Below are 15,648 nucleotides of genomic sequence, written 5' to 3' on the forward strand. Positions count from 1 at the left end.
CTGCAGATATCTGGCAGACAGAAGGGCCTAGCCTGGAAAGCTGCTGCTCAGCCTCCTCTGCCCATGGCACTGCTCACACAGAGGCACAGAGACTGGGGCTGCTTGCTTGTCTTGCCACCTCAAACTTCACACGTAGCCTGGGAACGGGGAGGGTCCCTGCCAGGCTCCTTTCGCAGCCCTCCTCCGAAAATGCGAAAGTCTGCAGATAGCTCGCAGGCAGAAGGGGTTAGCCTGGAAAGCTGTTGCTCAGCTTCATGTGCCCATGGCACTGCTCGCACAGGGGCACAGAGACTGGGGCTGCTTGCTTGTCTTCCACCTCAAACTTCAAACGTAGCCTGGGAATGGGTGGGGGTCCCTACCAGGCTCTCTCTGGCAGCCCAACTTTGAAAATGCGAACGTCTGCAGATAGCTGGCAGCCAGCAGGGTCTAGCCAGGAAAGCTGTTGTTCAGCTTCATGTGCCCATGGCACTGCTCGCACAGAGGCACAAAGTCTGGGGCTGCTTGCTTGTCTTGCCACCTCAAACGTCAAATCTAGACAGGGAATGGGGATGGTCCCTGCCAGGCTCCTTCGCATCCCCGCTTCACAATTGCGAACCTGTGCAGATAGCTGGCAGCCAGAAGGAGCTAGCCTGGAAAGCTGCTGCTCAGCCTCCTCTGGCCATGGCACTGCTCGCACAGAGGCACAGAGACTGGGGCTGCTTGCTTGTCTTGCCACCTCAAAATTCTAACGTAGTTTAGGGGGGCCGTGCCGGGCGCCTCCAGCAGCCCTGCTCCGAAAATGCGAACGTCTGCAGATAGCTGGCAGGCAGAAGGGACTAGCCTGGAAAGCTGTTGCTCAGCCTCATGTGCCCATGGCACTGCTCGCACAGAGGCACAGAGACTGGGGCTGCTTGCTTGTCTTGCCGCCTCAAACTACCAATGTTCCTTTGGGGGTCCTTGCCGAGTGCCTCCGGCAGCCCTGCTCCGAAAATGCGAACGTCTGCAGATAGCTGGCAGCCAGAAAGAGCTAGCCTGGAAAGCTGTTGCTCAGCCTCATCTGCCCATGGCACTGCTCGCACAGAGGCACAGAGACTGGGGCTGCTTGCTTGTCTTGCCACCTCAAACTTCAAACGTAATTAAGAGGGTCCGTTCGGGTGAATCCTGCAGCCATTCTCCGAACATGCGAACGTCTGCAGATAGCTGGCAGGCAGAAGGGGCTAGCCTGGAAAGGTGTTGCTCAGCCTCATCTGCCAATGGCACTGCTCGCACAGAGGCACAGAGACTGGGGCTGCTTGCTTGTCTTGCCACCTCAAACTTCTAACGTATTTTGGGGTGTCAGTGCCGGGCGCCTCCGGAAGCCTTGCTTTGAAAATGCGAACGTCTGCAGATAGCTGGCAGGCAGAAGGGGCTAGCCTGGAAAGGTGTTGCTCAGCCTCCTCTGCCCATGGCACTGCTCGCACAGAGGCACAGAGACTGGGGCTGCTTGCTTGTCTTGCCACCTCAAACTTCTAACGTATATTAGGGGGGCCGTGCCGGGCGCCTCCAGCAGCCCTGCTCCGAAAATGCGAACGTCTGCAGATAGCTGGCAGGCAGAAGGGACTAGCCTGGAAAGCTGTTGCTCAGCCTCATGTGCCCATGGCACTGCTCGCACAGAGGCACAGAGACTGGGGCTGCTTGCTTGTCTTGCCGCCTCAAACTACCAATGTTCCTTTGGGGGTCCTTGCCGAGTGCCTCCGGCAGCCCTGCTCCGAAAATGCGAACTTCTGCAGATAGCTCGCAGGCAGAAGGGGCTAGCCTGGAAAGGTGTTGCTCAGCCTCATGTGCCCATGGCACTGCTCGCACAGAGGCACAGAGACTGGGGCTGCTTGCTTGTCTTGCCACCTCAATCTTCAAACGTAGTTTGGGGGGTCAGTGCCGGGCGCCTCCGGAAGCCTTGCTTTGAAAATGCGAACGTCTGCAGATAGCTGGCAGGCAGAAGGGACTAGCCTGGAAAGCTGTTGCTCAGCCTCATCTGCCCATGGCACTGCTCGCACAGAGGCACAGAGACTGGGGCTGCTTGCTTGTCTTGCCACCTCAAACGTCAAATCTAGGCAGGGAATGGGGATGGTCCCTGCCAGGCTCCTTCGCAGCCCTGCTTAACAAATGCGAACCTGTGCAGACAGCAGGCAGCTAGAAGGAGCTAGCCTGGAAAGCTGTTGCACAGCCTCCTCTGCCCATGGCACTGCTCTCACAGAGGCACAGAGACTGGGGCTGCTTGCTTGTCTTGCCACCTCAAACTTCTAAAGTATTTTAGGGGGCCCGTGCCGGGCGCCTTCGGCACCCCTGCTCCGAAAAAGCGAACGTCTGCAGATAGCTGGCAGGCAGAAGGGGCTAGCCTGGAAAGGTGTTGCTCAGCCTCATGTGCCCATGGCACTGCTCGCACAGAGGCACAGAGACTGGGGCTGCTTGCTTGTCTTGCCACCTCAAACTGCAAACGTAGTTTAGTGGGTCCGTGCCGGACGCCTCCGGAAGCCTTGCTCCGAACATGCGAACGTCTGCAGATAGCTGGCAGGCAGAAGAAGCTAGCCTGGAAAGCTGTCGCTCAGCCTCATCTGGCCATGGCACTGCTCGCACAGAGGCACAGAGACTGGGGCTGCTTGCTTGTCTTGCCACCTCAAACTTCTAAAGTAGTTTAGTGGGTCCGTGCCGGATCGCCTCGGGCAGCCCTGCTTTGAAAATGCGAACCTGTGCAGATAGCTGGCAGCCAGAAGGAGCTAGCCTGGAAAACTGTTGCTCAGCCTCATGTGCCCATGGCACTGCTCGCACAGAGGCACAGAGACTGGGGCTGCTTGCTTGTCTTGCCACCTCAAACGTCAAATCTAGGCAGGGAATGGGGATGGTCCCTGCCTGGCTCCGTCTGGGAGCCCTGCTGCGAAAATGCGAACCTGTGCAGACAGCTGGCAGCTAGAAGGAGCTAGCCTGGAAAGCTGTTGCTCAGCCTCCTTTGCCCATGGCACTGCTCGCACAGAGGCACAGAGACTGGGGCTGCTTGCTTGTCTTGCCACCTCAAACTTCTGACGTAGTTTAGGGGGTCCATGCCGGGCGCCTCAGGAATCCTTGCTCCGAAAATGCGAACGTCTGCAGATAGCTGGCAGGCAGAAGGGGCTAGCCTGGAAAGCTGTTGCTCAGCCTCATCTGCACATGGCACTGCTCGCACAGAGGCACAAAGTCTGGGGCTGCTTGCTTGTCTTGCCACCTCAAACGTCAAATCTAGGCAGGGAATGGGGATGGTCCCTGCCAGGCTCCTTCGCATCCCCGCTTCACAAATGCGAACCTGTGCAGATAGCTGGCAGCCAGAAGGAGCTAGCCTGGAAAACTCTTGCTCAGCCTCCTCTGGCCATGGCACTGCTCGCACAGAGGCACAGAGACTGGGGCTGCTTGCTTGTCTTGCCACCTCAAACTGCAAACGTAGGTAAGTGGGTCCGTGCCGGATGCCTCGGGCAGCCCTGCTTTGAAAATGCGAACGTCTGCAGATATCTGGCAGGCAGAATGGCTAGCCTGGAAAGCTGTTGCTCAGCCTCCTCTGCCCATGGCACTGCTCGCACAGAGGCACAGAGACTCGGGCTGCTTGCTTGTCTTGCCACCTCAAACTTCAAAGGTAATTAAGGGGGTCTGTTGCGGGCGACTTCTGCAGCCATTCTCCGAACATGCGAACGTCTGCAGAGAGCTGGCAGGCAGAAGGGGCTAGCCTGGAAAGGTGTTGCTCAGCCTCATCTGCCAATGGCACTGCTCGCACAGAGGCACAAAGTCTGGGGCTGCTTGCTTGTCTTGCCACCTCAAACGTCAAATCTAGGCAGGGAATGGGGATGGTCCCTGCCAGGCTCCTTCGCAGCCCTGCTTCACAAATGCGAACCTGTGCAGATAGCTGGCAGCCAGAAGGAGCTAGCCTGGGTAAGCTGTTGCTCAGCCTCATCTGCCCATGGCACTGCTCGCACAGAGGCACAGAGACTGGGGCTGCTTGCTTGTTTTGCCACCTCAAACTTCAAACGTAGCTTAGGGGGTCCGTGCCGGACACCTCCGATAGCGCTGCTCCGAAAATGCGAACCTGTGCAGATAGCTGGCAGCCAGAAGGGGCTAGCCTGCAAAGCTGTTGCTCAGCCTCATCTGCCCATGGCACTGCTCGCACAGAGGCACAGAGACTGGGGCTGTTTGCTTGTCTTGCCACCCCACACTTCAAACGTAATTAAGGGGGTCCGTTCGGGCGAATCCTGCAGCCCTTCTCCGAACATGCGAACGTCTGCAGAGAGCTGGCAGGCAGAAGGGGCTAGCCTGGAAAGCTGTTGCTCAGCCTCATGTGCCCACGGCACTGCTCGCACAGAGGCACAAAGTCTCGGGCTGCTTGCTTGTCTTGCCACCTCAAACGTCAAATCTAAGCAGGGAATGGGGATGGTCCCTGCCAGGCTCCTTCGCATCCCCGCTTCACAATTGCGAACCTGTGCAGATAGCTGGCAGCCAGAAGGAGCTAGCCTGGAAAACTCTTGCTCAGCCTCCTCTGGCCATGGCACTGCTCGCACAGAGGCACAGAGACTGGGGCTGCTTGCTTGTCTTGCCACCTCAAACTGCAAACGTAGGTAAGTGGGTCCGTGCCGGATGCCTCGGGCAGCCCTGCTTTGAAAATGCGAACGTCTGCAGATATCTGGCAGGCAGAAGGGCTAGCCTGGAAAGCTGTTGCTCAGCCTCCTCTGCCCATGGCACTGCTCGCACAGAGGCACAGAGACTCGAGCTGCTTGCTTGTCTTGCCACCTCAAACTTCAAAGGTAATTAAGGGGGTCTGTTGCGGGCGACTTCTGCAGCCATTCTCCGAACATGCGAACGTCTGCAGAGAGCTGGCAGTCAGAAGGGGCTAGCCTGGAAAGGTGTTGCTCAGCCTCATCTGCCAATGGCACTGCTCGCACAGAGGCACAAAGTCTGGGGCTGGTTGCTTGTCTTGCCACCTCAAACTGCAAACGTATGTAAGTGGGTCCGTGCCGGATGCCTCGGGCAGCCCTGCTTTGAAAATGCGAACGTCTGCAGATAGCTGGCAGGCAGAAGGGGCTAGCCTGGAAAGCTGTTGCTCAGCCTCATGTACCCATGGCACTGCTCGCACAGAGGCACAGAGACTGGGGCTGCTTGCTTGTCTTGCCACCTCAAACTTCTAACGTAGTTTAGGGGGGCCGTGCCGGGCGCCTCCGGCAGCCCTGCTCCGAAAATGCGAACGTCTGCAGATAGCTCTGAGCCAGAAGGGGCTAGCCTGGAAAGCTGTTGCTCAGCCTCATGTGCCCATGGCACTGCTCACACAGAGGCACAGAGACTGGGGCTGCTTGCTTGTCTTGCCACATCAAACGTTAAACATGGACTGCGAATTGCAGGGGTCCCTGCCAGGCTCGGTCTGGGAGCCCTGCTGCGAAAATGCGAACGTCTGCATATAGCTGGCAGGCAGAAGGGCCTAGCCTGGAAAGCTATTGCTCAGCCTCCTCTGCCCATGGCACTGCTCGCACAGAGGCACAGAGACTGGGGCTGCTTGCTTGTCTTGCCACCTCAAACTTCACACGTAGATTAGGGTGTCCGTGTCAGGTGCCTCCGGCAGCCCTGTTCCGAAAATGCGAACGTCTGCAGATAGCTGGCAGGCAGAAGGGTCTAGCCTGGAAAGCTGTTGCTCAGCCTCATGTGCCCACGGCACTGCCCGCACAGAGGCACAGAGACTGGGGCTGCTTGCTTGTCTTGCCACCTCAAACTTCTAACGTAGTTTAGGGGGTCCGTGCCGGGCGCCTTCGGCAGCCCTGCTCCGAAAATGCGAACGTCTGCAGATAGCTGGCAGGCAAAAGGGGCTAGCCTGCAAAGCTGTTGCTCAGCCTCATGTGCCCATGGCACTGCTCGCACAGAGGCACAGAGACTGGGGTTGCTTGCTTGTCTTGCCACCTCAAAGTGCAAACGTAAGTTAGTGGGTCCGTGCCGGACGCCTCGGGCAGCCCTGCTTTGAAAATGCGAACGTCTGCAGATATCTGGCAGGCAGAAGGGCCTAGCCTGGAAAGCTGCTGCTCAGCCTCCTCTGCCTATGGCACTGCTCACACAGAGGCACAGAGACTGGGGCTGCTTGCTTGTCTTGCCACATCAAACGTTAAACATGGACTGCGAATTGCAGGGGTCCCTGCCAGGCTCCGTCTGGGAGCCCTGCTGCGAAAATGCGAACGTCTGCATATAGCTGGCAGGCAGAAGGGCCTAGCCTGGAAAGCTATTGCTCAGCCTCCTCTGCCCATGGCACTGCTCGCACAGGGGCACAGAGACTGGGGCTGCTTGCTTGTCTTGCCACCTCAAATTTCACACGCAGCCTGGGAACGGGGAGGGTCCCTGCCAGGCTCCTTCGCAGCCCTGCTTCGAAAATGCGAACCTGTGCAGATAGCTGGCAGCCAGAAGGAGCTAGCCTGGATAGCTGTTGCTCAGCCTCATCTGCCCATGGCACTGCTCGCACAGAGGCACAGAGACTGGGGCTGCTTGCTTGTCTTGCCACCTCAAACTTCACACGTAGATTAGGGTGTCCGTGTCAGGCGCCTCCGGCAGCCCTGTTCCAAAAATGCGAACTTCTGCAGATAGCTGGCAGGCAGAAGGGGCTAGCCTGGAAAGCTGTTGCTCAGCCTCATGTGCCCACGGCACTGCCCGCACAGAGGCACAGAGACTGGGGCTGCTTGCTTGTCTTGCCACATCAAACGTCAAATCTAGGCAGGGAATGCGGATGGTCCCTGCCAGGCTCCTTCGCAGCCCTGCTTCACAAATGCGAACCTGTGCAGACAGCTGGCAGCTAGAAGGAGCTAGCCTGGAAAGCTGTTGCCCAGCCTCCTCTGCCCATGGCACTGCTCTCACAGAGGCACAGAGACTGGGGCTGCTTGCTTGTCTTGCCACCTCAAACTTCTGACGTATTTTAGGGGGTCCATGCCGGGCACCTCCGGCAGCCCTGCTCCGAAAATGCGAACGTCTGCAGAGGGCTGGCAGGCAGAAGGGGCTAGCCTGGAAAGCTGTTGCTCAGCCTCATCTTCCCATGACACTGCTCGCACAGAGGCACAGAGACTGGGGCTGCTTGCTTGTCTTGCCACCTCAAACTTCAAACGTAATGAAGGGGGTCCATTGCGGGCGACTGCTGCAGCCATTCTCCGAACATGCGAACGTCTGCAGATAGCTGGCAGGCAGAAGGGGTTAGCCTGGAAAGGTGTTGCTCAGCCTCATCTGCCAATGGCACTGCTCGCACAGAGGCACAGAGACTGGGGCTGCTTGCTTGTCTTGCCACCTCAAACTGCAAAGGTATTTAAGGGGGTCCGTGCCAGACGCCTCGGGCAGCCCTGCTTCTAAAATGCGAACGTCTGCTCATAGCTCGCAGCCAGAAGAGGTTAGACCGGAACGCTGCTGCTTAGCCTCATCTGCCCATGGCACTGCTCGCACAGAGGCACAGAGACTGGGGATCCTTGCTTGTTTTGCCACCTCAAACTTCAAACGTAGCTTAGGGGGTCCGTCCCGGACGCCTCCAATAGCGCTGCTTCGAAAATGCGAACCTGTGCAGATAGCTGGCAGTCAAAAGGGGCTAGCCTGGAAAGCTGTTGCTCAGCCTCATCTGCCAATGTCACTGCTCGCACAGAGGCACAGAGACTGGGGCTGCTTGCTTGTCTTGCCACCTCAAACTTCTAACGTAGTTTAGGGGGTCCGTGCCGGGCGCCTTCGGCAGCCCTGCTCCGAAAATGCGAACGTCTGCTGATAGCTGGCAGGCAAAAGGGGCTAGCCTGGAAAGCTGTTGCTCAGCCTCCTCTGCCCATGGCACTGCTCGCACAGAGGCACAGATACTGGGGTTGCTTGCTTGTCTTGCCACCTCAAACTGCAAACGTAGGTTAGTGGGTCCGTGCCGGACGCCTCGGGCAGCCCTGCTTTGAAAATGCGAACGTCTGCAGATATCTGGCAGACAGAAGGGCCTAGCCTGGAAAGCTGCTGCTCAGCCTCCTCTGCCCATGGCACTGCTCACACAGAGGCACAGAGACTGGGGCTGCTTGCTTGTCTTGCCATCTCAAACTTCACACGTAGCCTGGGAACGGGGAGGGTCCCTGCCAGGCTCCTTTCGCAGCCCTCCTCCGAAAATGCGAAAGTCTGCAGATAGCTCGCAGGCAGAAGGGGTTAGCCTGGAAAGCTGTTGCTCAGCTTCATGTGCCCATGGCACTGCTCGCACAGGGGCACAGAGACTGGGGCTGCTTGCTTGTCTTCCACCTCAAACTTCAAACGTAGCCTGGGAATGGGTGGGGGTCCCTACCAGGCTCTCTCTGGCAGCCCAACTTTGAAAATGCGAACGTCTGCAGATAGCTGGCAGCCAGCAGGGTCTAGCCAGGAAAGCTGTTGTTCAGCTTCATGTGCCCATGGCACTGCTCGCACAGAGGCACAAAGTCTGGGGCTGCTTGCTTGTCTTGCCACCTCAAACGTCAAATCTAGACAGGGAATGGGGATGGTCCCTGCCAGGCTCCTTCGCATCCCCGCTTCACAATTGCGAACCTGTGCAGATAGCTGGCAGCCAGAAGGAGCTAGCCTGGAAAGCTGCTGCTCAGCCTCCTCTGGCCATGGCACTGCTCGCACAGAGGCACAGAGACTGGGGCTGCTTGCTTGTCTTGCCACCTCAAAATTCTAACGTAGTTTAGGGGGGCCGTGCCGGGCGCCTCCAGCAGCCCTGCTCCGAAAATGCGAACGTCTGCAGATAGCTGGCAGGCAGAAGGGACTAGCCTGGAAAGCTGTTGCTCAGCCTCATGTGCCCATGGCACTGCTCGCACAGAGGCACAGAGAGTGGGGCTGCTTGCTTGTCTTGCCGCCTCAAACTACCAATGTTCCTTTGGGGGTCCTTGTCGAGTGCCTCCGGCAGCCCTGCTCCGAAAATGCGAACGTCTGCAGATAGCTGGCAGCCAGAAAGAGCTAGCCTGGAAAGCTGTTGCTCAGCCTCATCTGCCCATGGCACTGCTCGCACAGAGGCACAGAGACTGGGGCTGCATGCTTGTCTTGCCACCTCAAACTTCAAACGTAATTAAGAGGGTCCGTTCGGGTGAATCCTGCAGCCATTCTCCGAACATGCGAACGTCTGCAGATAGCTGGCAGGCAGAAGGGGCTAGCCTGGAAAGGTGTTGCTCAGCCTCATCTGCCCATGGCACTGCTCGCACAGAGGCACAGAGACTGGGGCTGCTTGCTTGTCTTGCCACCTCAAACTGCAAACGTAGTTTAGTGGGTCCGTGCCGGACGCCTCGGGGAGCCCTGCTTCTAAAATGCGAACGTGTGCTCATAGCTCGCAGCCAGAAGAGGTTAGACAGGAACGCTGTTGCTCAGCCTCCTCTGCCCATGGCACTGCTCGCACAGAGGCACAGAGACTAGGGCTGCTTGCTTGTCTTGCCACCTCAAACTTCTAACGTAGATTAGGGGGGCCGTGCCGGGCGACTCCAGCAGCCCTGCTCCGAAAATGCGAACGTCTGCAGATAGCTGGCAGGCAGAAGGGACTAGCCTGGAAAGCTGTTGCTCAGCCTCATCTGCCCATGGCACTGCTCGCACAGAGGCACAGAGACTGGGGCTGCTTGCTTGTCTTGCCACCTCAAACTTCAAACGTAGCTTAGGGGGTCCGTGCCGGACACCTCCGATAGCGCTGCTCCGAAAATGCGAACCTGTGCAGATAGCTGGCAGCCAGAAGGGGCTAGCCTGGAAAGCTGTTGCTCAGCCTCATCTGCCCATGGCACTGCTCGCACAGAGGCACAGAGACTGGGGCTGCTTGCTTGTCTTGCCACCCCAAACTTCAAACGTAATTAAGGGGGTCCGTTCGGGCGAATCCTGCAGCCCTTCTCCGAACATGCGAACGTCTGCAGAGGGCTGGCAGGCAGAAGGGGCTAGCCTGGAAAGCTGTTGCTCAGCCTCATGTGCCCACGGCACTGCTCGCACAGAGGCACAAAGTCTGGGGCTGCTTGCTTGTCTTGCCACCTCAAACGTCAAATCTAGGCAGGGAATGGGGATGGTCCCTGCCAGGCTCCTTCGCATCCCCACTTCACAATTGCGAACCTGTGCAGATAGCTGGCAGCCAGAAGGAGCTAGCCTGGAAAGCTGTTGCTCAGCCTCCTCTGGCCATGGCACTGCTCGCACAGAGGCACAGAGACTGGGGCTGCTTGCTTGTCTTGCCACCTCAAACTTCTAACGTAGTTTAGGGGGGCCGTGCCGGGCGCCTCCGGCAGCCCTGCTCCGAAAATGCGAACGTCTGCAGATAGCTGGCAGGCAGAAGGGGCTAGCCTGGAAAGCTGTTGCTCAGCCTCATGTGCCCATGGCACTGCTCGCACAGAGGCACAGAGACTGGGGCTGCTTGCTTGTCTTGCCGCCTCAAACTACCAATGTTCCTTTTGGGGGTCCTTGCCGAGTGCCTCCGGCAGCCCTGCTCCGAAAATGCGAACGTCTGCAGATAGCTCTGAGCCAGAAGGGGCTAGTATGGAAAGGTGTTGCTCAGCCTCATGTGCCCATGGCACTGCTCACACAGAGGCACAGAGACTGGGGCTGCTTGCTTGTCTTGCCACATCAAACGTTAAACATGGACTGCGAATTGCAGGGGTCCCTGCCAGGCTCCGTCTGGGAGCCCTGCTGCGAAAATGCGAACGTCTGCATATAGCTGGCAGGCAGAAGGGCCTAGCCTGGAAAGCTATTGCTCAGCCTCCTCTGCCCATGGCACTGCTCGCACAGAGGCACAGAGACTGGGGCTGCTTGCTTGTCTTGCCACCTCAAATTTCACACGCAGCCTGGGAACGGGGAGGGTCCCTGCCAGGCTCCTTCGCAGCCCTGCTTCGAAAATGCGAACCTGTGCAGATAGCTGGCAGTCAGAAGGAGCTAGCCTGGATAGCTGTTGCTCAGCCTCATCTGCCCATGGCACTGCTCGCACAGAGGCACAGAGACTGGGGCTGCTTGCTTGTCTTGCCACCTCAAACTTCACACGTAGATTAGGGTGTCCGTGTCAGGCGCCTCCGGCAGCCCTGTTCCGAAAATGCGAACGTCTGCAGATAGCTGGCAGGCAGAAGGGTCTAGCCTGGAAAGCTGTTGCTCAGCCTCATGTGCCCACGGCACTGCCCGCACAGAGGCACAGAGACTGGGGCTGCTTGCTTGTCTTGCCACCTCAAACTTCTAACGTAGTTTAGGGGGTACGTGCCGGGCGCCTTCGGCAGCCCTGCTCCGAAAATGCGAACGTCTGCAGATAGCTGGCAGGCAAAAGGGGCTAGCCTGCAAAGCTGTTGCTCAGCCTCATGTGCCCATGGCACTGCTCGCACAGAGGCACAGAGACTGGGGTTGCTTGCTTGTCTTGCCACCTCAAAGTGCAAACGTAAGTTAGTGGGTCCGTGCCGGACGCCTCGGGCAGCCCTGCTTTGAAAATGCGAACGTCTGCAGATATCTGGCAGGAAGAAGGGCCTAGCCTGGAAAGCTGCTGCTCAGCCTCCTCTGCTATGGCACTGCTCACACAGAGGCACAGAGACTGGGGCTGCTTGCTTGTCTTGCCACATCAAACGTTAAACATGGACTGCGAATTGCAGGGGTCCCTGCCAGGCTCCGTCTGGGAGCCCTGCTGCGAAAATGCGAACGTCTGCATATAGCTGGCAGGCAGAAGGGCCTAGCCTGGAAAGCTATTGCTCAGCCTCCTCTGCCCATGGCACTGCTCGCACAGGGGCACAGAGACTGGGGCTGCTTGCTTGTCTTGCCACCTCAAATTTCACACGCAGCCTGGGAACGGGGAGGGTCCCTGCCAGGCTCCTTCGCAGCCCTGCTTCGAAAATGCGAACCTGTGCAGATAGCTGGCAGCCAGAAGGAGCTAGCCTGGATAGCTGTTGCTCAGCCTCATCTGCCCATGGCACTGCTCGCACAGAGGCACAGAGACTGGGGCTGCTTGCTTGTCTTGCCACCTCAAACTTCACACGTAGATTAGGGTGTCCGTGTCAGGCGCCTCCGGCAGCCCTGTTCCGAAAATGCGAACTTCTGCAGATAGCTGGCAGGCAGAAGGGGCTAGCCTGGAAAGCTGTTGCTCAGCCTCATGTGCCCACGGCACTGCCCGCACAGAGGCACAGAGACTGGGGCTGCTTGCTTGTCTTGCCACATCAAACGTCAAATCTAGGCAGGGAATGCGGATGGTCCCTGCCAGGCTCCTTCGCAGCCCTGCTTCACAAATGCGAACCTGTGCAGACAGCTGGCAGCCAGAAGGAGCTAGCCTGGAAAGCTGTTGCCCAGCCTCCTCTGCCCATGGCACTGCTCTCACAGAGGCACAGAGACTGGGGCTGCTTGCTTGTCTTGCCACCTCAAACTTCTGACGTATTTTAGGGGGTCCATGCCGGGCACCTCCGGCAGCCCTGCTCCGAAAATGCGAACGTCTGCAGAGGGCTGGCAGGCAGAAGGGGCTAGCCTGGAAAGCTGTTGCTCAGCCTCATCTTCCCATGACACTGCTCGCACAGAGGCACAGAGACTGGGGCTGCTTGCTTGTCTTGCCACCTCAAACTTCAAACGTAATGAAGGGGGTCCATTGCGGGCGACTGCTGCAGCCATTCTCCGAACATGCGAACGTCTGCAGATAGCTGGCAGGCAGAAGGGGTTAGCCTGGAAAGGTGTTGCTCAGCCTCATCTGCCAATGGCACTGCTCGCACAGAGGCACAGAGACTGGGGCTGCTTGCTTGTCTTGCCACCTCAAACTGCAAAGGTATTTAAGGGGGTCCGTGCCAGACGCCTCGGGCAGCCCTGCTTCTAAAATGCGAACGTCTGCTCATAGCTCGCAGCCAGAAGAGGTTAGACAGGAACGCTGCTGCTTAGCCTCATCTGCCCATGGCACTGCTCGCACAGAGGCACAGAGACTGGGGATCCTTGCTTGTTTTGCCACCTCAAACTTCAAACGTAGCTTAGGGGGTCCGTCCCGGACGCCTCCAATAGCGCTGCTTCGAAAATGCGAACCTGTGCAGATAGCTGGCAGTCAAAAGGGGCTAGCCTGGAAAGCTGTTGCTCAGCCTCATCTGCCAATGTCACTGCTCGCACAGAGGCACAGAGACTGGGGCTGCTTGCTTGTCTTGCCACCTCAAACTTCTAACGTAGTTTAGGGGGTCCGTGCCGGGCGCCTTCGGCAGCCCTGCTCCGAAAATGCGAACGTCTGCTGATAGCTGGCAGGCAAAAGGGGCTAGCCTGGAAAGCTGTTGCTCAGCCTCCTCTGCCCATGGCACTGCTCGCACAGAGGCACAGAGACTGGGGCTGCTTGCTTGTCTTGCCACCTCAAACTGCAAACGTAGGTTAGTGGGTCCGTGCCGGACGCCTCGGGCAGCCCTGCTTTGAAAATGCGAACGTCTGCAGATATCTGGCAGACAGAAGGGCCTAGCCTGGAAAGCTGCTGCTCAGCCTCCTCTGCCCATGGCACTGCTCACACAGAGGCACAGAGACTGGGGCTGCTTGCTTGTCTTGCCACCTCAAACTTCACACGTAGCCTGGGAACGGGGAGGGTCCCTGCCAGGCTCCTTTCGCAGCCCTCCTCCGAAAATGCGAAAGTCTGCAGATAGCTCGCAGGCAGAAGGGGTTAGCCTGGAAAGCTGTTGCTCAGCTTCATGTGCCCATGGCACTGCTCGCACAGGGGCACAGAGACTGGGGCTGCTTGCTTGTCTTCCACCTCAAACTTCAAACGTAGCCTGGGAATGGGTGGGGGTCCCTACCAGGCTCTCTCTGGCAGCCCAACTTTGAAAATGCGAACGTCTGCAGATAGCTGGCAGCCAGCAGGGTCTAGCCAGGAAAGCTGTTGTTCAGCTTCATGTGCCCATGGCACTGCTCGCACAGAGGCACAAAGTCTGGGGCTGCTTGCTTGTCTTGCCACCTCAAACGTCAAATCTAGACAGGGAATGGGGATGGTCCCTGCCAGGCTCCTTCGCATCCCCGCTTCACAACTGCGAACCTGTGCAGATAGCTGGCAGCCAGAAGGAGCTAGCCTGGAAAGCTGCTGCTCAGCCTCCTCTGGCCATGGCACTGCTCGCACAGAGGCACAGAGACTGGGGCTGCTTGCTTGTCTTGCCACCTCAAAATTCTAACGTAGTTTAGGGGGGCCGTGCCGGGCGCCTCCGGCAGCCCTGCTCCGAAAATGCGAACGTCTGCAGATAGCTCTGAGCCAGAAGGGGCTAGTATGGAAAGGTGTTGCTCAGCCTCATGTGCCCATGGCACTGCTCACACAGAGGCACAGAGACTGGGGCTGCTTGCTTGTCTTGCCACATCAAACGTTAAACATGGAGTGCGAATTGCAGGGGTCCCTGCCAGGCTCCGTCTGGGAGCCCTGCTTTGAAAATGCGAACGTCTGCAGATATCCGACAGGCAGAAGGGCTATCCTGGAAAGCTGTTGCTCAGCCTCCTCTGCCCATGGCACTGCTCGCACAGAGGCACAGAGACTGGGGCTGCTTGCTTGTCTTGCCACCTCAAACTTCACACGCAGCCTGAGAAGAGGGAGGGTCCCTGCCAGGCGCCTTTGCAGCCCTGCTTCGAAAATACGAACCTGTGCAGATAGCTGGCAGCCAGAAGGAGCTAGCCTGGAAAACTGTTGCTCAGCCTCATGTGCCCATGGCACTGCTCGCACAGAGGCACAGAGACTGGGGCTGCTTGCTTGTCTTGCCACCTCAAACTTCAAAGGTAATTAAGGGGGTCTGTTGCGGGCGACTCCTGCAGCCATTCTCCGAACATGCGAACGTCTGCAGAGAGCTGGCAGGCAGAAGGGGCTAGCCTGGAAAGGTGTTGCTCAGCCTCATCTGCCAATGGCACTGCTCGCACAGAGGCACAGAGACTGGGGCTGCTTGCTTGTCTTGCCACCTCAAACTTCACACGTAATTTAGGGGGGCCCGTGCCGGACGCCTCGGGCAGCCCTGCTTCTAAAATGCGAACGTCTGCTGATAGCTCGCAGCCAGAAGAGGCTAGACAGGAACGCTGCTGCTCAGCCTCATTTGCCCATGGCACTGCTCGCACGGAGGCACAGAGACTGGGGCTGCTTGCTTGTTTTGCCACCTCAAACTTCAAACGTAGCTTAGGGGGTCCGTGCCGGACGCCTCCGATAGCGCTGCTCCGAAAATGCGAACCTGTGCAGATAGCTGGCAGCCAGAAGGGGCTAGCCTGGAAAGCTGTTGCTCAGCCTCATCTGCCAATGGCACTGCTCGCACAGAGGCACAGAGACTGGAGCTGCTTGCTTGTCTTGCCACCTCAAACTTCAAATGTATTTAGGGGGGTCCGTGCCGGTCGCCTCCGGAAGCCATTCTCCGAACATGCGAATGTCTGCAGATAGCTGGCAGGCAGAAGAAGCTAGCCTGGAAAGCTGTCGCTCAGCCTCATCTGGCCATGGCACTGCTCGCACAGAGGCACAGAGACTGGGGCTGCTTGCTTGTCTTGCCACCTCAAACTGCAAACGTAGTTTAGTGGGTCCGTGCCGGATCGCCTCGGGCAGCCCTGCTTCGAAAATGCGAACGTCTGCAGATATCTGGCAGGCAGAAGGGGCTAGCCTGGAAAGCTGTTGCTCAGCCTCATTTGCCAATGGCACTGCTCGCACAGAGGCACAGAGACTGGGGCTGCTTGCTTGTCTTGCCACCTCAAACTGCAAAGGTAGTTAAGGGGGTCCGTGCCAGACGCCTCGGGCAG

The sequence above is a fragment of the Opisthocomus hoazin genome, chromosome 36, assembly GCF_030867145.1.
Source record: "Opisthocomus hoazin isolate bOpiHoa1 chromosome 36, bOpiHoa1.hap1, whole genome shotgun sequence".
NCBI classification, from domain to species: domain Eukaryota; kingdom Metazoa; phylum Chordata; class Aves; order Opisthocomiformes; family Opisthocomidae; genus Opisthocomus; species Opisthocomus hoazin.